The 26217-nt window shown below is 44.9% G+C and overlaps 1 pseudogene; it reads right to left on the reverse strand.

Moving 5' to 3' along the window:
* Positions 1–8401: 8401 nt before the first annotated feature.
* LOC121476205 lies at positions 8402–9001 on the reverse strand (annotated as a pseudogene).
* Positions 9002–26217: the final 17216 nt, after the last annotated feature.

The following is a 26217-nucleotide window of genomic DNA, read 5'->3' on the forward strand; positions in this document are numbered from 1 at the left end:
GGGTAGCTCTGTAAGCAGCCTGTCAACAGGCGCGATCAATGTCAAATGATTGGTGTGGGGGAGGTGCCACCCCTCAGGGGTGGGACAGCTATTTTCTGATTGGGACTATAAAGCACTTTACAAACAATAACTGTTTAGGAATATTCTTAGAGTCGTAGCCTGTAAAGTCTATTTATAGCCTGTTATCTGAGTGGCCAATCTGGGAGAAGCCCTTCTCCAGGGCTGGAGGGAGCGGGAAACCAGCTGAGCTACTCACAGCAGCAGAGCTCTGCCTTTGTGGGGTGTGAACCCCCAGGAGGTAGGTGTTGGACAGGTGACTCAGGTATGGGGGATCTCCTGATCTTGGGGGACTTACACAAGCCATGCCCTGTCTTCTGTGAGAACTGGTTGAGGAGGAGAGGTTAACAAAGGAATCATTCTTTCTGCCTTTTGACAGCTTCCAGTGTCATGGAGGCACAGGAGCTAACAAGACCAATGCCTTGCTATAGGATAATGTGTGAAGGAGTTTTAGGCATAGAGTATGGCACACTCCAGTGCAGATGGGATGGGAGATTGGGTGACAGGGGCATCAAATGTGGTTTCTTGGAGTAATTGAGTCTTGATTTTGACTAACATGTCTCTGGGCTGATTTCCTGGGTATAAGACCCATGCTCAGAGATCCTCATACTCTTGGATTAAAGCTCTGCTGTCACCATCCTGAAATTCTCTTTCTTTCTTTTCTTTCTTTTCTTTCTTTCTTTCTTTCTTTCTTTCTTTCTTTCTTTCTTTCTTTCTTTCTTTCTTGAGACAGAGAGAGAGAGAGAGAGAGAGAGAGAGAGGCAGAGACACAGGCAGAAGGAGGAGCAGGCTCCATGCAGGAAGCTGATGTGGGACTTGATCCTAGGACTCCAGGATCACGCCCTAGGCCAAAGGCCGGCACTAAACCACTGAGCCACCAGGGCTGTCCACGATCTTGAAATGCTTAATAATTTTTGAATGAGGGCCCCTACCTGTTCATTTTGTACTGGGTCCCGCAAATTCCATCCTGATCATCCCTTATCAGGTTATTTCCATCACTTGTTTTTCCTCCTAAATAGGCTTCTCCTTTTTTTTTTTTTTTAAAGTGAGAGATATCCTAAACTTTTTATTTTATTTTTTTTTATTTTATTTATTTATGATAGGCACACAGTGAGAGAGAGAGAGAGAGGCAGAGACACAGGCAGAGGGAGAAGCAGGCTCCATGCACCGGGAGCCCGATGTGGGATTCGATCCCAGGTCTCCAGGATTGCGCCCTGGGCCAAAGGCAGGCGCTAAACCACTGCGCCACCCAGGGATCCCCAGGCTTCTCCTTTTTAGATTTTTTTCATCTCACCAAAAAACATCAGCTTCTTCCCAACCCTCTGGACTTGAAAACTTGAGGAGGCTGTCACCTTGGTGTCACCCTCCACACCCAGATAATTGCCAAGACCTGAGAAGTATTCCTTTAAATGCCTCACATCCCCCTGCTGCTCACTGTTTCTGGAGCCATCCAGGTGGTCCAATCTTCTCTTGGCTTTTGCATGGAGTCCCTGAACCCCTGTTACTTGGGATGGTCTAGGAATCGTTGGTATCATCATAAACTGGACCTTGTTGGAAATGCAAAACCTTGAGCCCCACTCTAGATCTATGTTTTGACAAAATACTTATGTGATTCCTATGCATTTTAAAGTTTGAGAAGAAGCTCGCTCAGTCAGCAGACTCTTGGCTATGTTTTGGAATCACCTAGAGAAACTTAAAAACTACCAATGATTGGGTTCTAACCTTAGAGATTCTGATTTAGCTAACTTTAATATTTATTTTTCAAGCCCCTCTTTCCCACTTGTTTTAATCTATTGCTGGGCAACAAATTGCCCTAGCTCTTAGTGGCTTGAAACAACACATATCTGGGGCACCTGGGTAGTTCAGTCAGTTAAGCATCTGCCTTCAGCTCAGGTCATGATCCTGGGGTCTCGGGATTGAGCCCCACATTGGGCTCCATGATCAATAGGGAGTCTGCTTCTCCCTCTGCCCCTCCCTCTGCTCATGCTCTCTCTTTCTCTCAAATAAATAAATAAATAAATAAATAAATAAATTTTTTAAAGCCCCATATATTTATTATCTCACAGTTTCTATATTCTATATATCCTCTGCTTCACAGTCTCCCACTAAGTTGCTGTCTAGGTCTTGGTCCAGGGTCTCCCAGAAGACTGCAGTCAAGGCCCAACAAACAGGATCTGTTTCCAAGCTTACTCACTACCTTATAGGCACCTGCACTGAGGGTCTCAAGTTTCTTCTTGGCTGTTGGCTGGAGGCCATTCTCAGTTCTTAGCACTTGGGCCTCTCCAACACAGAAGCTTCCTTCATTAAAGTGCATGAGAGAGGATCTGCTAGCAAGACGGAAGTCACAGTTCTTTCTAACCCATTCATGGAAATGACATTCCATTGCCTATGCCATATTCTGTTCATTACAAACAAGCCACTAGGTCCAGCCCACACTCGGAGGGAGTGGATTCATAAGGGCATGCCTGCCAGAGGTGGGGATCACTGGGGCTATCTTGGAAGTCTGCCTACACCTCTCAGTGACCCCAGTATGTACCAGGGTTGGGAACAATTGTTCTACCAGGGAAGCTGGAGATGAAACGGAGTACAAGGTTATATTTAGGCTCTATGGGAATGGCGTCATAACAGAAGAGTGCTGTCTGCAGAGGTCAAGGGATGAGGCAAATATGGAATATGCCATCCCTGGTCTAGACTCTGCCAACCCAAACACAGACTTTGGGAGCAGATTAGTAACCCTCTCCGGGCTCCTCCAGTCCTCCAACGATAATAATTTCTTTCTACTTTGTTTGCCACATCCATTGTTCTAAGTCTAATTGTAGGTCTTTCCTCAAACAATATTGTAAATAATAGCTAACACTTTTTGAGGACTAACTAAATGCCAGGCATTGTTCTAAGTGCTTTACAACTAAGACCCCATTTAACCTCACAACAATGTAGTGAGGGGAGTTACTCTTAATATCGACACTTCCAATGAGGAAATTTAAAATGCTGAGCCCACTGTGGAGCTCAATCTCATGACCCTGCGATCATGACCTGAACCAAAATCAAGAGTCAGATGCTTAACCAACTGAGCCACCCAGGTGCCCTTCAGGGAAAGATTAAATAACTTGCAGAGAAAGATTAAATAACTTGCCTTGTTCACAAAATGTAAGTGGTGGGCCTGAAATTCAAACTCATGGATGGTCTGGCCTCCAGAGTACCTGCTCTTAAACTACTTTTTTAATGTAAAAAAACTTCAGTATCTATACTTTTCCATTTATGTTTGTCATGACATTGCCATTTATAAAATGAAAAATTGGAAATGATATACCTGTCCAGCAACAGGAAAATGGTGAGGCACATCATGAAGATCTTTTTTTTTTTTTTTAATTTTTATTTGTTTATGATAGTCACACACACAGAGAGAGAGAGAGAGAGAGAGAGAGAGAGGCAGAGACACAGGCAGAGGGAGAAGCAGGCTCCATGCACCGGGAGCCCGATGTGGGATTTGATCCCCGGTCTCCAGGATCGCGCCCTGGGCCAAAGGCAGGCGCCAAACCGCTGCTCCACCCAGGGATCCCATCATGAAGCATCTTTATGATAACCTATTACACCTATTAAAAGGCATGCTTTTCAAAGAATTTTGAAGACGTTAGCAAATGAGCAAAAATGATGTTAAGGGAAAAAGAACTGTATACAACATTTAACCATGATTAGGAAAATAGATATGTATATGAATAGAGTAAGTGAAAATATAGTGGTATTTTTCTGCACATTATGTAATGATGGGTGATTTTTAAAAAATGAACATAATTCATACATGGTAGAGTGCCCAAACCTTAAGTGTCCAGGTCAATGGAGTGTGAGAACTATATATGCCTGTTTTCACTGCCATCCACAATGATAGAACCTTTCTCTCATCTGATGAAGTTACTTCATGCCCTTGTCTCCCTGCCAGTCCCACACCCCACCCATAGTCTTATTTTATCACAGATTAGTTTTTTTTTTTTGAGAGAGAGAGAGACAGCGAGAGAGAGTGAGTGTGAGAGGAGTTGAGGAGGGATAGGAAGGGCAGAGGGAGAAGGAGAGAGTCTCCTCACTTAGCACAGAGCCTGACGTGGGGCTCAATCTTACGACCTCGAGATCATAACCTGAGCTGATGTCGAGAGTCAGATGCCACCCAGGTGCCCCACAGTAGATTAGTTTTAATGACATGGAAAAATGGCCCTCTGTTTCAGAGTCTCACAAAGCTGCAGTGAAGGTCAACTGCAACAATTTGTTTTTGAATTTCATATAAATGAAATCATATTCCTTTGTGTTTGGCTTCTTTCACTCAACATAACATTTTAGAGATTGTTATGTTGCACATTCCTTTTTATTGCTGAGTAGTAGTCCATTGTATGAATATACCATGATTGTTTCTCCATTTTCTTATTGATGGACATTTGGGTATTTTCCAGATTTTTGCTATTATGAATAAAACTACTGTGGATATTCGTGTTTTCTTTTTATGTGAGAATAGTTTTTTACTTCTCTTGGGTATATACCCACGGGTGGAATGGTTAGGTTATGGAGCAGATGTGTGTTGAATTTATGAGAAACGAAAAGGACAGATTTCCAATAGGGTTGTAACATTTTACATCCCCACCAGCAATGTATGGAAATTCCAGTTGCTTCTACATCCTTGCAAAATTTGGTCAAGTCCAATTCTTAGCAGTCTTGTGGGTATAAAATGAGGTCTTGTATTTTGAGGAGGTAGGGAGGACTCCTTTTCATTCTGGTTTCAAGTTACTGATAGATAATTCAAATACTGGGATCCCTGGGTGGCGCAGCGGTTTGGCGCCTGCCTTTGGCCCAGGGCGCGATCCTGGAGACCCGGGATCGAATCCCACATCAGGTTCCCGGCGCATGGAGCCTGCTTCTCCCTCCGCCTGTGTCTCTGCCTCTCTCTTTCTCTCTGTATGACTATCATAAATAAATAAAATTTAAAAAAAAAAAAACCCAATTGCCTTCTTCAGTTTAAAAAAAAAAAAAAAGATAATTCAAATACCTTCCCAGATTCCTCTGATCAGCCTCCTCTGTATGTTCCATGTTCATCTAGAACTGAACTTTCTTGTATGCCCTGAACCATTCATGCTTTTCTGTCCCCATAATGGTTGCAGATTGAAGGTGAGGAGTTGGGGTGGGGAAGGTGAGGAGCAAGAGGACAACCCAGAAAAGGAGACAGGATACATACAAAAGGATAGAAAGAGGCAAACTGGCAGAAAGATGGAAATTAACAAAGATGAGAAAGAGTGACCGTGGAGGAAGAGAGGTAGGCACGGGATAAAGGAGGAGAGGGACAATGAGAAAGCAGAAAAAGTGATTAAGAGTATGAAGAGGTATGTGTGGGGGAGGGGGCAAAAATAAAGTGAAAAGGGGGCAAGGAAAGGAAGGAAAGATACAGATGGGAGATGGAGGAAGGGAGGAGGCCAACAGAAGGGAGAGAAGCCAAATCCTTCCCATGCTACCTATCCAGCCGGCATCCTTGGAGCACCAGGATCAGAGGGAAGGGCACTTGCCAGGGAGATCTGCCTGTTTGATGGGCTGACATTCAGGAAGCAGAGTTGAACTGTGCTGAGAGCATCCCTCATTAATATCAGAGGATCCAGTCAGCCCTAATGGCCCTGAAGCCTATAGGCTGCAAAGGGACTGGCGTGCTACCATTGAGGATTGGGCACATGTCAGGCTGTGCTCATCTCATCATAGAAATGGCATCACCCTGGAGGCTGATGCCAGACCAGAGACTAGAGACTGCTGAGTCATCTGGAGGAGAAGGGGTAGTTTGCTTGGGGTGATGAAAACATGATGAGTCCAGTTCCCTCTCCTGGGCCACCAGGGTGACAAGACCCTGGGAGTATAGCTAATGGTCAGAGAAGAAGTCTATAGCAGCTGTCACTTAAGAAATGATCAGTCCTTTGAGTTCATTCGGTCAGATAACAGACACTGGAACTTGTCTGGATTCCACCTGGCCTCAAAAAGCTCAAAGCCTAGTCACTAGGAGATGACAGTAAATGGAATTACCAGTAAGACTGAAATATGTCTTATAAGAAATAAATACTGTAGCTCCTGTCAAATGTCAGGGCAAATGTTCTTTGCAGAGGGATTGAACACATGGTAGACTAGATATCCAATTTAGTCTTTTCTTTTTTTTTTTTTTTTAAGATTTTATTTATTTATTCATGAGAGACACACAGAGAGAGAAGCAGAGACACAGGCAGAGGGAGAAGCAGGCTCCACACAGGGAGTCTGTTGTGGGACTGTTGTGCCCAAGATCGCGAATCCGAGAAACCACCAAGGAGCCAACACCGATGCAAGCACACGAGGGTTTATTAGCAAGCTCGAGCTTGGGTCCAAGTATACCCGACACAGGGGAGCAGGGACTTGGACCTCGAAGTGGGTTACAGCTGGGTTTTTTATAGGCTGGTCTAGGGGATTTTCAGAAGGGGTGGAAGAATTTCTCAAGTTCTGTTTACATTTTGATTTGGGGCTTTCAAGGGCATTGAGCTCTGTTCTCATTCTAAGATGGGACTTTCTACCACGGGCATGGACTCTGTTGTCTTTCTGATATGGGATTACCTGCCAAGGACATTGAGGACATTCTGCAGTTTTTCCCATAAAGTTCAGCTCTTATTCACAGGGACCTAAGATGGCTGTACTTGTGCTAATGCTAAACTTGAGGTGGAATGGCCTTAATTTTTCTCGGCCACCACAGGACTTGATCCCGGGACTCCAGGATGACATCCTGAGCTGAAGGCAGATGCTAAACTGCCGAGCCACCCAGATGTCCCTCAATTCAGTCTTATTAAATGAATCGCTGATTACATTTCACTCACAAAAAAAAAAAAAAAAAAAAAAAGCAATACTCTCCAGAAAACACTCTGAGCTGCTGTTCTCACTGGTACCTTAATATAAACTTATTCCTGTTCTTTTTTGCTAATATTTATAAATCACATTACCTCCATTCTGTGAGGTGGGCAGGGCTAGAACTGAGGGTCCGACAGGCTGAGCGTTGTGCCCAATTGAACTACTAATGCCACATCTGGAATGCAGGGCTCCACAGCTCACCCGGGGCTCATTCTGTTGCTCTACGTGGCCATCCTCACACCCAGTAATGGCTAATGGATGGTGCCTCTGAGGCAGGTGGGGTTGTTGGGAGGAGGACTGATGGTGGTGGGGGTGGGAACTATGTGCTCGGACTAATGTAGTGGCTTGATATAAATTATTTCATTTAACTGTGACAACAACCTTTTGAGGTAGGAATTATTATTATTATTTTTTAAAGATTTTATTTATTTATTCGTGAGAGACAGAGAGAGAAAGGCAGAGACACAGGCAGAGGGAGAAGCAGGTTCCCTGCAGGGAGCCCGACACAGGATTCGATCCCAGGACTCTGGGATCACACCCTGAGCCAAAGGCAGGTGCTCAACCAGTGACTCACCCAGGTGCCTTGAGGTAGGAATTACTATCTCCATTTTAGAGATAAGGAAAAATCAACTAACTTATCCAAGGTCAGAGCTGGGATTCAAATCAGATCCATTGCACTTTAATGCTCACATTTTTTTTTCCCCCAGTGCCTCATGGTTATAGTTACTGAGGTGATTTTGGAGCGAGAAGAATGAATGATAACATGAAGTCTCTGAAGGGAGTGGAAGGGTGGAGGTGGCGCATCTGTAGGCCTCGGGGCACTTCCAGATAGATTTCTTCCCTGTAGGGTGAACACACTGGATTTTATCTGGCTTCTTTTCCAGAGATAGAGTGAAAAGTTCCCATTATTCGGGTGGCTTGGTTTCTAGACAAATTCAGGGATGAACCAACCAGGTAAGGTTAGGTGGGACAGAGTAGGGGAGAGGTTCTGCCCGGGAAGGAACATTAGCCTGTTTCTCTAAGGTAGGTTTCCGCCTCCTGCCTGCAACCGGCTTGGGTCATTTCTGTGTCTGTGGGACGGCCCAGCTTCTCCTTTCTCTTCTCTTCTCCCTTTCATTCCATTGGCTTCAGCCATCACTCCCATGGCCCAGCCCACAACCCTGCTGCTACCAGGAACAATTGGACTTCTGACATCTTAAATGGCTTTCTTATAGCTGCCATTTCCAGCTGCCATTTTAAAATTTATGGAAGCCTCCAGAGACTGGAGGTCAGTCCTGATCTCTCTGTTATCCTTCATTCTGTTTGTCAGTGCGCATTATTAGATGGGGCTTTTCCAGTGGCAAGTGATAGGACCCCATGTTAAACTTGCTTAACAAAAAAAAGGAGTTCTGTTGTTTTTTTTGTCTTTTGGCTGTCCTAAACTGAGTATTAGGTAAGAATTTTACAAACATTACGTATATTAGCCGTCATGGTGGAGCTGGGGACTATTGCGTCTTCTGTAGGCTGCACAATGAGAACCACTAATAGTGTGGTGGAACCTGTGGGCCCTTCCAAGACCATGTTCTTGTGGCCTGCAGGTGTCAGCCCTTGCATCTCCCTGTGTTTGTGGATGGGTTTGGTGATCCACTGGGTCAGGATTTCTTCTGATGACTTTATGGAATGGATTGAGAGGATAACCTCAGAATTTGTACATGGAATCTTTGTCAACCCACTAAGAATTCAAGACCCTCAGAGCCCCATCGTGGTTTTCAGCTCACTCCTCTGCAACAGACAGAAGGCTTCAGGTAAACTTTAGTCGTTTAACACCATGAGGGGCAGGCTTGCTGTAGGTAGCAGCCTTAGGGACTGGGCTTTCGTGGGGACCACATCGCACATGTATCTGATATATGCTTGGCTGTATACCCCAGTCTGTATGCTTTATTTGGCGGGGTTGGGTGGGAGTGCCCAGTGGAGTGCAGAAAGTTGGCAGTAGTGCCAAGCAGCCCACTCTGAGAAGAAAGTACATTACATGGGACTGCTTCTTCCTCCATAGCTCCTGGCTGTATGTGTAAGCACCCATCTTGACTTACTTTTGAACTGATGGCTGCTGCCAGACTGAAAAGCAACTTTTGTTGGCCTTTTAACTGGGGAGTACAGGGATTCAATATCTAGGGTCAGAGAATGTTGGCAGACACAGGGTCTCCGTGTACAATTGTTTAGGTTGTGCACTGCACAAGGATACCATGTCTAACAGAGGGCCCTCTCCATGGTATTATATGTGAAGCACATGCCACTCACATAGTAATGCACACTGGCACATGAAGTCTTGGGCAAGCTTAGGAGACTACGTACACACACAACTTTGCCCTGTCCCAACCACTGCCTGCCTCCCCTGAGACTGCCTCTATTACCCTATAGCTCTCAGAGGCACATTCCTGTTTCTCTGCCCCTCAACCCCAGCATTCCTGAGAGGGCAGGACAGCCACTGGGTCTAGAAAGCTTCTTCAGAGTGGGGCTGTGGCCAGAGTCCCTGAATATGGCACAGGGCACAGCAACCTCTGTTCTGTTTTCAGAGCCTATGACTTAAGGTTGCTCAGGTTGCACGGTGATGTATTGACATGTTTTTGTTTTTTGTGTTTTTTTTTTAAACCCTTTTCTAGGGACACCTGGGTGGCTTAGGGGTTGAGTGTCTGCTCTCGGCTCAGGTTGTGATCCTGGAGACCCGGGATCGAGTCCCACATCAGGCTCCTTGCAGGGAGCCTGCTTCTCCCTCTGCCTGTGTGTCTGCCTCTCTCTGTGTCTCTCATGAATAAATAAAATATTAAAAAAAAATAAAATGTTTTCTAATTCACACAGAAAATAGAGCAGCTGGGTAGGCCGGGATGACCCTGGCCAGCCGTCTACTCTTCCTCTGTCAGGTTGGCTTCTGTCATTCCCCTACATTGTCGCCGGGCTCCTCCCCGCCGTGGGGAGATGCCTGTGCTCCCCCGGGGCTCACACCTCCAGGACACCGCCTCTGCAGGAAGCACCTTGGCTGGCGGCGCCTTCCAGCTGCACAGGGGCCTGCCTTGGCTCACAGGACCGCCTGGTACCAAGGCGATGGAGACCTCTGATTGGCCAGGCCTCCATCACGTGATCACTCTGGTGCCCAGGAGAGGGCATCGAGCAGCTCTTGTGCTTACCTGTGCTAAGCGGTCCTCCTTCGCAACCTGAACCCTGAGGTGAGTCATCGAAATTCCTCCCTCGCCAACAACTTTCACTCTCTGCTCTGATATGGTGAAATCTGGACTCCGTATCCATCTCTTACACTAGCTTTTCTGCTCCTATACCTGGTCTGTTGTTAGAGAAAATGACGCAGTAGGGCAGGTTGGTATCTCTACAAATTCACTGTTTCTCGTCCCAGCTGGATCTTCAGTGCAGCCAGATAATCTTTCTGCTTGTCCCCGAATAACTCCTCTCATTCATTCATTAGTGCAGTAACCCTGGATTTACACGTTAGAAGGATCGCTCTGGAACCAAGGTGGGCAGATAGAAATTAGCGATACCTGTTCTGATTTGGAACCAACAAGTGGGTCATGTTCTCAGAAAGCCTCTTGGGCCTCCTTATTAGTTTATGTAATACAACTGAACACATTAGTTTGGTCTCCAGAGCCTGGCCCCTCCCTTACTACCAGCCTTAGTCCTTTGCCCTCCTGTCTTCCCACTTGCTGGCCAGTGAACCCTCACCTCAGCTCATTCCCAGCTGGCCTATCCTGTTCATGCTGCTGAGCTTTTGTGTACACTGTTGTCCCTGCTTGAATGCTCTTCTCACTTTCTTCCACTAGTAAATTCTTGTTCATACTTAAAGGCTCAGCTCAAGTGTCATTTCCTTCAGGGAGTCTAACCCCTTTGCAAGAGGGGGTACCCCTCCATCATGCTCCCATGACATTACTCTATCACAGTACTTAACTCTTTTTTGCTGATGTTATCTGTTTGTTTTCCCCCACTAGTTGGTCTGTTCTGGGAAGTCAAGAGCTATGTCTAGTTCATCTGTGCACCTCTGGGCCTGGCACGTGGAAGGGAATTGAATTGATCTGAACTGACCTCTGATCCATTAAGCTTTTCCAGCCAGCTCTCTCTAGAAGCTTCAATAGGCACCATCTTCCTCACACGCCCTTAAGAGCTGCTGCCTTCACTCCAAGAGAGTAAAGTGCATTTCAGTCTCATTGGTGCTGCGCTGGGTTTCCGGCATAAACCCGAGAGCAGATGCCCTATAGAGCTATTGGGCAAACAACTCATTGGCTTCCTGGTACACATTCCTCATTACAGCTCCTAGCATATAGTCTGAGAGGTAGACCTCTCCCAGCATTTGGATTCATGCTTCGCCTCCATCATCACTGACTCCCCAGATTTGAGTCACTCTTCTGTTAGGATCAATGATTTTCCAAAATGGTTTTGCCTGATACAAAATTGGCCCCTGGCCAACAATTGCCCAAACATGTTTGGTTAGGTCTAAACCCACCAGTAGATGTGGCTTAGCTTTCCAAACCAAGGGACTTACTTTCACAAGAAGTTGGTTTGAGCATGATTTTTGAAAATCAGAAGCTTGTTTCCCTTGGAGAGCCTCACTGATGACCCACCAAGGGGTCCAGGAAGAGTCACTGATTTGACGGGATTGTTCTTAAAAACTAAGCCACCAGGTTGTGTGAAAAGAGAGGAAGAGAGAAGGCTTCTCTCTGTAGACCTTTGAGTAACAGAATGGCTGCTGGCTTCTTGTGCCCAAAAAGAAGAGGCCACCACTCATAGGAATTTGCATCATTCAGCATTAAGTATTTCTAACATAGTTCTGTTGAACAGTCTAGGGAAAAAAAGTGAGTTTCCAAGAACTGTTCAGTGTTCTCATTAGGAGGGTATGTATAACAGGGCGGCACCGTAGAGCCCAAGTCTGGCAGGCTTGGGCTTAGCTTCTGGGCTGACCTGAGCCAGGAAGAGAGAGAGTGAGGGAGCAGTTACAGGGAGTGGTGTGGCAGCAAGGGAAGAGCAGGGTGTTTGGAGTCGGCAGATAAGATCCAGACCCAGCCTTGATACCAGGGAAGGTCATTTATTTTGTAGCTAATTGTCTCAGTAGCACTTATTAAAACTGTCCTTTGCTGCCTCTATCAAGTGCTCACATAATAGAGAGTTCTCTTTCTGGACTCTATTTTATTGGTCTGTTTATTGGTCTGGACCCACATATTGTTTTAGGTATTATAGCTTCCATTCTTTCTTTTTGATAGTGCCAGTGCTCCGTTTTTATAATTTTTCAAGTGTATCTTGGCTGTTCTTTGCCCTTTGCATCTTCATATAAACGTGAGAATCAACTTGTCAGATACTCCTGAAAATCTGTTGGAATTTTGACTGGAATTGCATTGATTCTATCATTGAACTGGAAAAATTGGCTCCTTTACAACACTGAGTCTTCAGTCCACAAACACGATATGCCTCTTAATGAAGTTATCTCTAATGTTTCTCAGTTCTGCAATTTTTCTCATTAAAATCTTGCACAGCTTTTATCATATTTATTCATAGGGCACTTCATTTTTTAAAAATTTCCTTTTAGAGAGAGAGCGTGAGGGAGAGAAGGGGCAGATGGAGAGGGAGAGACAGAATATCAAGCAGGCTCCATGTCCAGCACGGATCCAACGTGGGGCTCCCTTCCACGACCCTGAAATCATCACCAGAACCAAAATCAGGAGTCTGGGGATGCCTGGGTGGCTCAGGGTTGAGCGTCTGCCTTCAGCTCGGGACCTGATCCCGGGGTCCTGGGCTCCTTGCAGGGAGCCTCTTTCACCCTCTGCCTGTGTCTCTGCCTCTCTCATTGTGTGTCTCTCATGAATAAATAAATAAAATCTTAAAAAAAACCCAAAACCAAAAACCAAACAAAACAAAATCAAGAGTTGGATGCTTGACCAACTGAGCCACCCAGGCACCCTGGCACTTCATATTTTTTTGATGTGCTTATGAAAAGTAGAGTCTGTCTGCCACAGAAACAGAATATTTTTCTATATAGTCATTATTATCTGTGAAGTGAAAAGGTGTCTTTTTTTTTTTTAAAAATTAATTTATTCATTTAGAGAGAGAAAGAAGCAGAGAGAGAATCTCAAGGAGACTCCATGCTGAGTGCAGAGCCCGATGCAGGGCCTGATCCCACAACTCCGAGATCATGACCTGAGCCAAAATCAAAGTTGGCTGCTTAACTGACTGAGCCGCCCAGGTGCTCAGAAAAAGTGTCTTTGATAAAGGCCTCTGCATTCACCTCACCCTTCTCATATGTACCCGGGTCAGTGATGGCTCGCTAAGGACAAAGGGAAGCATTTTTCCTCTAGGGAACGTACCCTTCTGTGGACTAACAATTAACAATGACTAAAATTTAACCAGTACTTTGAAAAGCATTTCCCACTTTATTATCTTATTTAATTATTATAGCTGTTCTGAAAAGTAGACATTTTTATTTCCATTTAGTGAGGAAACAAAAGGCTCAGAGACATAAGAAGGATTTTGCTTAACTTCACCTGGCTTTCTTCAGCTCAAGATCAGGACTGTTGACTTCAGCCTGGTTCTCTTTCCCTGTCCGTAGATGCCTTCCCAGTTAGCATCTTTGAAGAAGTGGGTTTTGTCATGTTTTATAGTATCTGCTCAGTAAAATTGGGAGAGCTAGAGAAGATAGAGGAGGCCCAGGACAAAAATAGTCTACATGGATGGCCTGGATTTTGGATTTTCTATTTTCTATTTAACAGTGGTTGCTATGTTCTCTTCTATGAGGAACCATAGTTCAACCAACAGATGGTAGTTCTCATTAAATTTGCTTTCATATGGGCTTTCAATTCAGTTAGTTTTTTTCTTATTATATTGGCAGAAACTTGAGGACATATGTTCATACTCCTGGTGACTGTCGCAGTGTTTTTAGGGGCAATAAATCCTGCTGAATGGATACAGTTTTCTCTGATTTGTACAATCAAGAACTCTTTCCTTTGGAAGCTAAGTGTTTAATACCTTGAAGTCCCACCAGGTGGTGTTCTAAGACTGCCTGGTGTAGGTCATATTTGCTGAAAAAGAATTCTGGGCACAGACACAAGTTACTGAACTGTGATTTTTAGTTTGAAAGAAGGAGAAGGGAGAGAGAGAAAAGAAAACACCCTTGGTCTTGTCATTCTTTGCATTTACAGTTGATCCACAGTATAAGACTGTCTGTGGTTTTACTTGGGCATTCATGACTCCCTCACATCTGATGCATTTTCTAGCTCATCCAAAGTAGAGGCTCTCCTATTTTTTTTTGTATTCAATACAAAGGTCCAGCACATAGTAAGACCCTGGTAAATTCTCATTGACCGGAGATGGGTAGCTAGATGCAAGTCTTATCCCCCCCAACTCTTCCCTACATTAGGCTTCCCCTTCATCCATTCTCTTTCTTGGTTGATTGCATCCCCTGCCCTCTGATGCCCACCATGGCACCATGGTTGAATCCTTAGAGCCACCTGCTGCGAGCAATCCCTCCAGGAGTCTCTGCTGGACATTCAGTCCCACTCCCTACATAGGTTTCAGACCTTCAGTTCTCTTTTCACCCATCCCTCCTCTTTTGTGCCACCCTTCCCTTTCAGGAGATAATCTCTCACCCCCCAATGCACAGAAAAAGTAAAAGACATCTTACAGAGACTCCTTCAGCTTCCTACCTTGTGCCTTTGAACTTCCTCAGATTCATATCTGTCTTCCTCTACTTTCCTCCCATGAAGCTAGTCTTTGGTTTTTTTTGTTTTTTTTTTTAATTTTTTTATTTATTTATGATAGTCACAGAGAGAGAGAGAGAGGCAGAGACACAGGCAGAGGGAGAAGCAGGCTCCATGCACCGGGAGCCCGACGTGGGATTCGATCCCGGGTCTCCAGGATCGCGCCCCGGGCCAAAGGCAGGCACTAAACCGCTGCGCCACCCAGGGATCCCTGAAGCTAGTCTTTGATTTAGGTCAAGGTGAATTCTCTCTGCCTAAACTCTTTTATTCTTTCATTTCATTTATTTACCCATTCTTCTAAAACTAATTATTACTATGTGCAAGGTTCTGGGAATACCACTGTTAATTGAATAACCAACCCTTTAGATGAAAGTAGAGTCAGCATTTCATGCTACATTGAGATGTGCTAAGAAAACATGGCTTTTCTGCAATGTCCACAATAGCTGACATGGAAAGAGCCCAGATGTCTATCGACTGAAGAATAGATAAAGAACATGTAGCATATATATACAATAGACTACTACTCAACCATCAAAAAAATGAAATCTTGCCATTTGCAACAAGGTGGATGGAACCAGAGATATGCTAAGTGAAATAAGTCAATCAGAGAAAGACAATTATATGGTCTCATTTAGGGATCCCTGGGTGGCGCGGCAGTTTGGCGCCTGCCTTTGGCCCAGGGCGTGATCCTGGAGACCCGGGATCGAATCCCACGTTGGGCTCCCGGTGCATGGAGCCTGCTTCTCCCTCTGCCTGTTTCTCTGGCCTTTCTCTCTCTCTCTCTCTCTCTCTCTCTGTGACTATCACAAATAATAAATAAAAGAAAAAAATTAAAAAATATATATGGTCTCATTTATCTGTGGAATTTACAAAACAAAACAGAGCATCACAGGGGAAGAGAGAAAAAAACAAGGTGAAATCAGAGAGGGAGACAGACCATAAGAGACTCTTATTTAATCATAGGAAATAAACTGAGGGTCTCAGGAGGAGAGGGGGGTAACAGGGTGATGGACATAAAGGAGGGCACGTGATGGGATGAGCACTAGGTGTTATATGAAGCTGATGAATCACTGAACTCTAAAAACAAAAACCTTTGGAGAAAAGAAAAGAAAATATGGCTTTTCAGTTCTTATGACTGATAAATCTTCCTCACAAGCCAGTTGTGGTACCTCAAGACTAAGGAGTCAGATTAAACACACCCAAGCAGGCAACTTCCTCTGATAGAAACACCTGCACTGCTAGGGGAGACCCCAAAGGAGAGGCTTTGCTGGGCACAGGGGCAGGAAGGCCCACCAAAGGCTGGTGACTGTTTCTTGTGTCACACAGTTCTGTATCTGGGGTTCAGCTCTCCTCATGGGCTGTGTGTTAGGGGATCAGAGGGATACCAGGTGGGGGCAGGGTAGGTGTGTAGCCATATGGCTACACCAGAGTGAAGGATTCTGGAGACAAGCAGGCAGCCTGGTGGGTTTTCAGGCCGGGTCCATGCCCAGGGTTATTAAATCCCAGGTGTTACAACATGAGGATGGCAGTCACCATGGGGGCTGAGCGAGTCAGTGATTGACAGGATTTAAGTGTGAGGAAGTTTTCAGCAGGTGGTGGGAAGGCAAGGGCAGGTTGAAGGGCTGGAGCTGAAGGGTCAGAATCTGCTTCATGGCTTCCTAGTAACTGTCACTCATATCTGCAGCTCCACCATTAGCTCCTTGTCCTGTCTCAACATTTCAGCAAACTCTGTTAAAAGGGGAATAGTATCTGGAAATGGGTGTCTACTCTTATCTCTTAGACTCTTACTGTTAGATTTAGATGGCATTTGGTAAACATTTTTTAAAAAAGATTTTATTTATTTATTTGAGAGAGAGAGTATGTGTGTGTGTGTGTGTGAGAGAGAGAGAGAGAGGGAGGGAGCACTCATGAGCAGGGGGGAGGGACAGAGGGAGAGGGAGAAGCCAACTCCTCACTGAGCAGGGACCCCAATGCGAGACTCTGTTCTAGGACCTTGGGATCATTGACCTGAGCTGAAGGCAGACATTTAACCCACTGAGCCACCCAGGCGCCCTGCTGGACATTTTTGATAAACCAGAGATCATGTCTGCTTTCACTGATACCTGTAGACTGAGAGTCTGTGTCCCCTCCAAACTCATATGTTCAAATCCTACCCCTCAATGTATCCTATACCTCAAGGTATTAGGAGGTAGGACCTTTGGGAGGTGATTAGGTCATGAAGATGGAGCCCTCATGAATAGGATTAGTGCCCTTATAAAAGGCACCAATCTCAAAGACCTCTCCCACCCTTTCCTATGTGAAGACAACTCTTTTTGAGCCAGGAAGCAGGCTCTCACCAGGCGCTGAAGCTGCTGATGCCTTGATCTTGCACTTAACCAGCCTCCAAAACTGGGAGAAATAAATGTTTGTTGTTTAAGCCAGAGTGTGGTACTTTTGTTATAGCAGCCTGCATGGACTAAAACACATACACTTTTATTAAAAATTTAATTTCCACGACAACACTGTGAAGGTAGAATCATTACCTTTATTTTGGAGTTGAGGAAATTGGGATATAGAGTGATTGCTCCACTCTTGTGGCTGGTAAGTGATATCTAGTCTCTGGTTCTAGGTCCAGTGTTCTTTTTCCTGCATCACATGGCTTTCGTAGCAAGAATGTGTCAAGCTGTTATATATATAGAAGAGAAGCCCCAGAATATGGGGTAAAATGAGATAAAAATGTCCCCCAGGAGAAACAAAGTTAATAAAATCTGACACCCAGTGGATGAGTGAGGTCCCGAACACCTCTCAACATGGGGCTGTAGTCAGGAAACAGCTCCTTAAGTCTGGACACAAGCCAACTGTTGAAGCATTGAGGCTTGGTGATGAGTACATGAGGATTTCTCTCCACTTTGTATAGATTTAAATTTTTCTATACTAAAAGTTAAAAAAAAAACCCACAAAGAATCTTTTCACTTTTCTTTTATTCTTTCATCTCTTCTTGTGAAGTTTCTGTCCTTGAGTCCTGAGATAATAATCCCTGGAGCAGATGCTGAGGATATGGGTACAAAGGTCTGAAATGGAGGATCAATGTACCTTCTCCACATATTTTTCAGTTTATAGTTGGCAGAATTGAATGGTTGAGCTCTTTCTTGATAGTTTAGCAATTTCGTGTTTCTTTTTTTTTTTTTTTAATTTATTTATGATAGTCACATAAGGAGAGAGAGAGAGAGGCAGAGACACAGGCAGAGGGAGAAGCAGGCTCCACACAGGGAGCCCGACATGGGACTCCATCCCGGGTCTCCAGGATCGCACCCTGGGCCAAAGGCAGGCGCCAAACCGCTGCGCCAACCCAGGGATCCCCAATTTCGTGTTTCTATGCAGGCTCCTTCCTTATACCTTCCTCCATAACCTGGAAGCCTAAATTAAAGTGCCATTCCTGATATTTACCAGTTATGAGATTTGGGCAGTATTCCTAAATTTTCCATCTCTTAGTTTTCTTCTTCATAAAACTGGACATTGGTGTCTAACTTTCCAGATTATTGTGGACATGAAATGCACTGATGTGCCTAGCAAAATGCCTGGTCCATAATGGGTGTTAAGTGTAGATGTAAATTCTCTTTACTTGTGTTTATATTTCATCTCCACTAACTGAACAAAACAAACACCTGTGGAAAGGCAGGATCTGGTAGTCCCTGTATCCAATGTCTAGCAGAGTCCTTGCCCCAGGAGAAGGGATATGCTCAATGTTTGTGAAGCTAGGAACTAAAAAAGAATGGAGAAAAGAGACAAAACCGGATGAATTAATTTTTCCCAACTGCAGTAACCTGCTTCCAAGATAGCCTCAGTGATTCCTGACTATTGGTATGCACACACCTTAGTCTGTGTGACCAGTTGCCTCTAGCAAAGGTGATGGTATGTCACCACTAAGATGAAGTTATAAAAGACTTGGGCTTCTATTTTGGGTATCTTCTCCCCCGACCCCAGCCCTCTTCAATCTCTCATTCTGGGGGAAGCCAGCTGCCATGTTGCGAGCTACCCTATGGAGAGGCTCACATGGCAAGGAACTGAAGCCTCCAGCCAATAGCCAGTGAAGACCTGAGGTGTGCCAACAACCTTGAGACTGAGCTTGGAAGAAGCATCTTCAGCCCCAGCCAATCCTAGGGATGATAGCAGCTCTGGCTATCAAATAATTTGACTGTGTATGATCTTGTGAGAGAACCACTCAGAATCACCCAGCTCAACTGCTTTCCAGATTCCCGACAGTGGGAAACTGAGATAAAAAATGGCCATTGCTTTGGGTTGCTAAGTTCTGGAGTAATTTGTCCTAAAGTAGTAGATAATTGGGGATCCCTGGGAGGCTCAGCGGTTTGGTGCCTGCCTTCAGCCCAGGGTGTGATCCTGGAGACCGGGTTGGAGTCCCATGTCGGGCTCCCTATGTGGAGCCTGCTTCTCCCTCTGCCTGTGTCTCTGCCTCTCTCTCTCTCTGTGTCTCTGTGTCTCATGAATGAATAAATAAAAAAATCTTAAAAAAAAAGTAGTAGGTAATTTACACAGATTTTGGTTCTTGGAGGTGGGGTGCTGCCATAACAGAAACCTAAAATGTGGGAGTGGCTTTGGAAGCAGACTATGAGGTTTTGAAGTGAACTTAGTGAAAGCTTCAGGTGCTCATGGCTCAGAGAATTTTGCACTTGGAGGAGGTTGTGAGGGCTTAAAGGAAAGTAAGGAAAATCTTACTGGAAACTTGAGGAAAGGTGGTCCTTACTATGTAGTGGCAGAAACAATAAGTAGCACCATTGTCTGCAGCAATAATAGAAAGTACAGAGTATAGTGAATGCAGCGGGTGGTCTACTTCATGGGATTTCCAAGTAAAGAGTTGAGGGTGCCTTCTAATTCCTCCCCACTGCTTTTTGTAAAATGTGAGATGAGAGGGAACCTGCTGGAAGGACTGGGAAACAAAAGGAAGCCAGGATTTGATTGTTTTGAATATTCGCAGCCTCTCTAGATGGCAAATGGTGATAAAATTAAGAACAAGGCTTTTGAGTGAAGATCAAATCCAGGGCATTGCCAGGAAAACCTGAAGAGGAAGTGCAAACGTTAAACCTCTTGTTAAGATCTTAGTAACATCAAAAATGGTGCCTATGAGCCCCCAAACTGCCATCTCTAGCCCATGCTCTGACGTCTGGACCCCTGTTTTCAGGCCTGTTGCACTTGGGTGCTTTGTAGGCACCTCGAAGTTCATATGCCCCAGCTGAGCTCGGCACCTGCCCTCCCCCACCTGGGACTTCTCTTGGGCTTTCAAAATACAAGCTACTCCAAAAATATACACTTGATTGTGTTTTTCCACAGCTCATCATTCTCTAATGATGTTCTTCTATGAAATTCCTTATTTTGGCTCTTGACCTCTCACTCTTTCACACATGCTACGTATCAGTCATTAAGAAGGCCTTGCGTTCCTCACACTTATGCTGTCTCTCACCTTTCAACCTCATGCTGCTGTTACCTCTGACTAAAATACTTACCTTCCCCATCCCTCTGCCGGCTCTTCTTTTGGGCTTCCCCGAGTCCCTGATGAGGTAGATGAGGTATCCCTGCTCTGTGCTCCTCTGGTGTGGACAATGGGGATTGGAAGGCGACGGGCAATGAGGGAGACAACGCTTTGAGAAGACAGAGCCCTGGTCATTAGGAAGAGCCACTGTGTAAGAACATCTGTGGTTCAGATTTACCATGAGACCTGACCCTGTGACTATCTATTGAAAGGAACATCTTGGTGAGTGCCCAGGACAACTGAGTCAGGGCCCAAGGTGTATCCTGAGCATCTGTGGATCATGGGCCGCATCTACCCCAAGGGACAATGACCAAAGCATGAGACTATTCTGCCTTTATACTTTCCATAAATAGGCTGATTTACTTTTCTCTGAAGAGCCTGGGCTAAAAAGGACCCATTCCATTGGTCCCTAGAGGAGGCATCACAATAGCATATCTTGGACTGTCTCCTGGAGCTCAGTCCTTCAGGGAGAAGAGCCAACAAGAACAGGGCAGCCCTAACCCCGACCTGGAGGGCAGGAATTGCTTGCTCAGCCACTGGCTTATGTGTGGCCCCAGATAATTCACTCCTCCTCCCCTGGTAGTCCTTTATTCACCTGTAAAATGGGTGTAATAGTTTTTACCTACCTCAGAGGTGTGTCGGGAGGTATAATTAATGGTGGTTAGAATACTTTGAGAGGCACAGATGAAAGGTCTTGTATAAGTACACATGATTATTATGACTAATGGTATTTTTCTTCTTCGAACACACTGGGAGATGGCCCTCTTAATTTGAACCGGCGTCTCAGCTTCCCATTCAGATAAGAGACAGTACAGCCTCCGGCCTGGCCACACAGCAAGCCTTTAATGTTTTGGCAATCCACAGACATCCTAAAAGCGATTTGAATCTCTCTCTTATCCACCCTCTTTTGACATTCTTTCAACATGACCTGACTTGAAAAGTGGCAGTTTTATTTATCATGAATAACCCGTTTACTCCAAAGCATTTCACCAAGTGTGAAGGAAGGAGAGAAAATGCTCGTTGTTATTATGACTATTAACCCAGCATGGGCTCAAGCTTTTCCCAGACTGCAGAGAAAACCCAGATATCTGTGAGCCAACAAGGGACAGATTTCCCAAAGTGGGAACCAAAGTGACTTATTAGGGGGCAGTGCTAAGATCATTTGGGTCCTGGGGTTCCTGGGATTTGCGACCCCCGAGAGAAAGGACTTGCTTTGTGGCTCCCACCCAGCCCCTCCAGCCCCGTCATGCAGAGCATGATGTTTATTTAATGCAGGCTGCAATGAGAGTGCTGGCCCAAAATGTACCTGCAGAAAGGAAAAATAGTCAATCATCTTAGAGCAAGTGAATAGTTGTAATCATAAGGAGAAAAACAGTTTTAGATCAGGAATTAAATCAAGCTGAGTCCTCTGAGTATGGCTTTCTGCAGTAAGTACCATTACTATGCATTATCGTTATTTGCCAGATAAAGGTAGGAGGACCTTTCTCCATGAAATACATGGGCCTCGAGGCTGTCATCTCAGCCCTGGCACCCCTCCACTCCTCTTGAAGAGTCCAAGAGGCTGGCTTTAGGTGGCACATTGTATCTATCTTCCTGATGAGCTTTGAAGACAGCTTCAGGGGATCCCTGGGTGGCGCAGCGGTTTGGCGCCTGCCTTTGGCCCAGGGCGCGATCCTGGAGACCCGGGATCAAGTCCCACGTCGGGCTCCTGGTGCATGGAGCCTGCTTCTCTCTCTGCCTCTCTCTCTCTCTCTCTGTGACTATCATAAATAAATACAAATTAAAAAAAAAAGAAGACAGCTTCACGTTGAGTATAATAAGGGATTTGACTACAATTCTCTCAACAGTCCGAGCTGATCTTGCCCCAGTTCTTTTTTTGTTTTGTTTTGTTTCTTAAAGATTTTATTTATTTTGACCCAGTTCTTGAAGAAAAAATCCAAATGGCTCTAGGGTGTCCAGAGCTTATGATGCCCATGAGAAAATGGGCTCTCCCAAGCCTTCCCCAAGGGGTAGTGTGATGTGGGAAGTGAGGTGGGCAAAACTGGAATTTCAAGCTCCCTGCTTCTTGGGTGGTGACCTTGGTAGATTTCCTGAATTAGAGACTGAACTTCTGTTTTCTTCTCTGTAAATTTAAACTTTCCTCTCTGGGTTGTTGTCGTGATTAAATAAAAATATGCAGGGTATTTAACAAGGAACTGGACACACAGGAGGTGCTCAGTAAAGGTTGATTTGCCTCTTTTTCTCCTTCAGTTCTGCCTGTAGACCCAGAAAAGAGCCAACAGTACATGGTGTCTATAGGGTTGTAGCCATGTCATGAAGCAGTTAAGAGCAGAAAACCTAGGTTTCAGTCCTGGCTCTGTTACTGAGTCATTATGTGGCTTAATGCAGGTTACCTAAACCCTACCAGCTTCAACTTATCCATGTGAATAAAAGTGATGATAATAGTATCTCAGACCAAAGCATTTCTTTGCTTGCCATTGCTTTGATACTTATATATGAGAGTTTGAGCTTCACGTCTGGGCCAGCCAAGTCTTCCAGTCTTTTGCTTCCCTGTGTCTGCTCTGCTCAGAGTGCTCCCTGCAGTCTGTCAGGATGACTGGAGCATGCCAAGTTGGGATGGTGGCCATGAGCCCCCTGGTTGGGGCATTGTGACCCATTCTATACATGATGGTAGTTACCACTGTGGGATCTGGGTCAGTTACAATCCCCCCACCCCGAGTCTGGGTTCTGTCACTTACAGTTGGTGACCTTGGGAGATGACTTTATCTCCTCATCTATAAAAAGGGACTAATGCTTCGGGGAATTGTGTTGAACTTTAATATTGGCTAATAGTTGTTGAGCATTTAATCTGTGCTTGGCATACGTTAAAGTGTTTCAGGTGAGTTTCTTCATCTAGTTCCCACAACTCTGTAGGACTGATACTATTATTATCATTCCCATTTTACAAATGAGAAAACTGAAGCTCCAAGAGTAATCAATCTTGTTCAAGGTCATATAGCTATTATGTAAACAAAAATGGATCAACACCCACATCTTTCTGATTCCAGATGTAACCTCTCAGGAAGATAATGAGATACTGAGAGTATAGTTCATGGTCAGAATAAACTCCTTACTGTGATAAATAGAATATATGGAGTATGGTGAGATCGATAATTCTTTAGCTTTTAGGGATGACCACATGCCGAGGATGGAAGCCAGAGACTCGCCTCAATCCCTGCCACTGTCTCTTCCTGTATCTGCTCTCCCAGTAATCATCCTACACTCTCTGGAAGGGAAGAAGGCCACCCTATGGCAAAAGAGCTACTTCCTCATAACGATTGCACCTGGCTAGCTCAGTGAGTGCTAAATAAAAGAAATGGTTCACTAATCAGACCCTACTGGAGAGGCGATTGTGAGGAGATAGAGATAAAGCTCAGTCTCCAGCTCCTATTGGGTTTTCCACTCACTGCCTATGGAATGAGGTTGGGCCTAATGAATGTTTGTAAAGGGTCTTTGAAATTCGTGAGATAAAAGGCCATGCCCTATTTTTCAAGGAGCTTTGCTAATTCTCATTGATCTATTTGTCTGCTATTGGGGATAGAGGGCAATTAAATCATCTGTGCACATCAAAGACATGTTACACCACCTTGCATCCTCACCACCTGAATGCCCTGTGTGTAATGAGAGCCTTATGAATGTCTCTTTTCATTAATGAACATGGGGCTCATCTGGTTTTCCTTACTGGCTCTGGTTTTCATCACCGACTCCTCTTCTATTTATTGGGTATGTAGTTGTGAGGTCCTGTGAATATTTATGTGTGGAGTGCAGGAGGGTTGGAGGTGGAAGCAGAGAGAGAAATGAGCATTCTTCTTTGCCTCTTGCATGCCAGGGTGAGGCTCTTCATTGCCCTTAGTTTGCCTCTGAGTTGTCAGGGCACCCAGCATTTCCACCTTGCAGGATTTCAGATAAGATGCTATCAGTGGTCAGTCAAATGAGGTAGCCGGGCTGGTTAGGTGTACTGATGTGGGGCTATAGGGGATCTGGGCAGCTTGGGGAGACTGAACACTTTTTTTTTGAGATTTTATTTATTTATTCATGAGAGACAGAGAGAGAGGAAGGCAGAGGCAGAGGGAGAGGCATGTTTACCGCAGAGCATGGAGCCCAATGTGGGACTCCACCCCAGGACCCTGGAATCATGACCTGAGCTGAAGGCACATGCTTAACTGACTGAGCCATCTAGGCTCCCCTGATATTGTTTCTGTACCTTCCCTAGAAGGTCTACAATACCAGCCAACCCGATAAACTAATTTATGCAAAGGACATTCTAGTGTGGTGGGGAGAGTCCTGCATTTTAACCCAGAAGATTTGAGTGTAAATAATGGCTCCGCTAATTGCAAAGCTGTGTGTCAACTGATCACCTCTCTGAATCTTGCTTTTTTCCCTCAGTGACATGGATATATTCATCTGTCTCTCGAGAGTTTAGGGGATCAACGGGATAATGAATGTGAATGGTAAGGGGATGTTGGGGAAGAGATTTGTGAATAGTGTCAGGAGAGGTTTAGAGGACTAACCAACATGCCAGGCCATGACTACATTTTAATGGTGTTTTCTGAAGAAAAGACTCTTTGTTGTCCAGTGCAGAGTAACTCCACTTCTGGTTACTCTCAAGTCACATAGGTGAGAAGCCAGTGCCTAGAATAACAGGCAGTGTGTGATAACCACTCAAATATTAGTTGATGGGGTGACAGAATAATTGGGTGTGTAATGGAATGTGATATGTAGATGCCATCTGGGTATTGTGGGAGCATTTATTTCTTGGGCTCAAAAGCATACCTTTAAGTATAGGAACTCAGGGAAGCCTGGGTGGCTCAGCGATTAAGCACCTGCCTTCGGCGTAGGGTGTGATCCTGGAGTCCTGGGATCAAGTCCTGCATCGGTCTCCCGATGAGGAGTATGCTTCTCTCTCTGCCTGTGTCTCTGCCTCTCTCCCTCTGTGTCCCTTAGGAATAAATAAATAAAATTTTTAAAAAAGTATAGGACTCAGATCCATTAAAAATAAATACAGAAAGCTCTAGGTTGCTCAACAGAGAATTTAAAAAATACTACATTATGTCTTCCAGATTACAAACCCAGTACTGTTCTTAGTAATTTCAAAATACAGGTGTTGGTAATTAAACTCTTATCTCCTGGTTTCAATCTGCTCTTCTATACAGAAGTTGCCTGTATCTGTAGTTTTAATTTCCCAGTTTCAGTTACTCCAGGTCAACCATGTTTAGGAAGCTGATGGTCTCCCTTCTGACATATCATCAGAAAACATCAATAGATGTCTAAAGCTAGGTCACGAGGCCTGTGTCATTCACTTCATTTCGTCTCCTCAAGTAGGCATTTTATCATCTCACATTCATCACAAGACGAAAGGTGAGAACATTACCCTACGATATTTTGAGAAAGAGAGGGAGAACACATTTATATAACTTTCGTTACAGTGTATTATTATAATTGTTCAATTTTATCATTGCCTATTGTTAATCTCTGACTGTGCCTAATTTGTAAGTTAGACTTTATCATTGGTATGTATATATAGGAAGAAACAGTAGATAGAGTTTGGGACTCTCTGCCATTTCAGATGTCCACTGAGTGTCTTGGAACGTATCCCCCATGGACAAGGAGGCACTGTTGTACTTGGCTCCGGGGCCAGGGCTCTGCAAATCACCTTTCTCCTTTGCCAGCTGCTCCTAGGTAGCACCAGTAGGTAGAGGAAGGCTGGAAGAGCAAAAGTGGACATAGTCATCTTTCTGGTGTCCCTTAGCATGACCCTAGCAATGCTGCTTCTTCACCATGGCGGGGCCAAGTTAGTCCAATAGCAGCAGGTGAATCCAACTGGCAGTTTTTCCCAACATTTGTAGAATCGGCCTTGTGGCACCACTCTTCCCTGCCTGATGTGGGCCAACAGCTCCAGTTGGCTAGAGCCTCCTCCTCCAAAGGCTGGACCCCTGCCCCATCAGGCCTCTCCTCCAAGCTTCTAGGTATTATTTACTCACTCCAGTCACT

The sequence above is a fragment of the Vulpes lagopus genome, chromosome 15 (genome assembly GCF_018345385.1).
Source record: "Vulpes lagopus strain Blue_001 chromosome 15, ASM1834538v1, whole genome shotgun sequence".
In the NCBI taxonomy this organism is placed as follows: Eukaryota; Metazoa; Chordata; class Mammalia; order Carnivora; family Canidae; genus Vulpes; species Vulpes lagopus.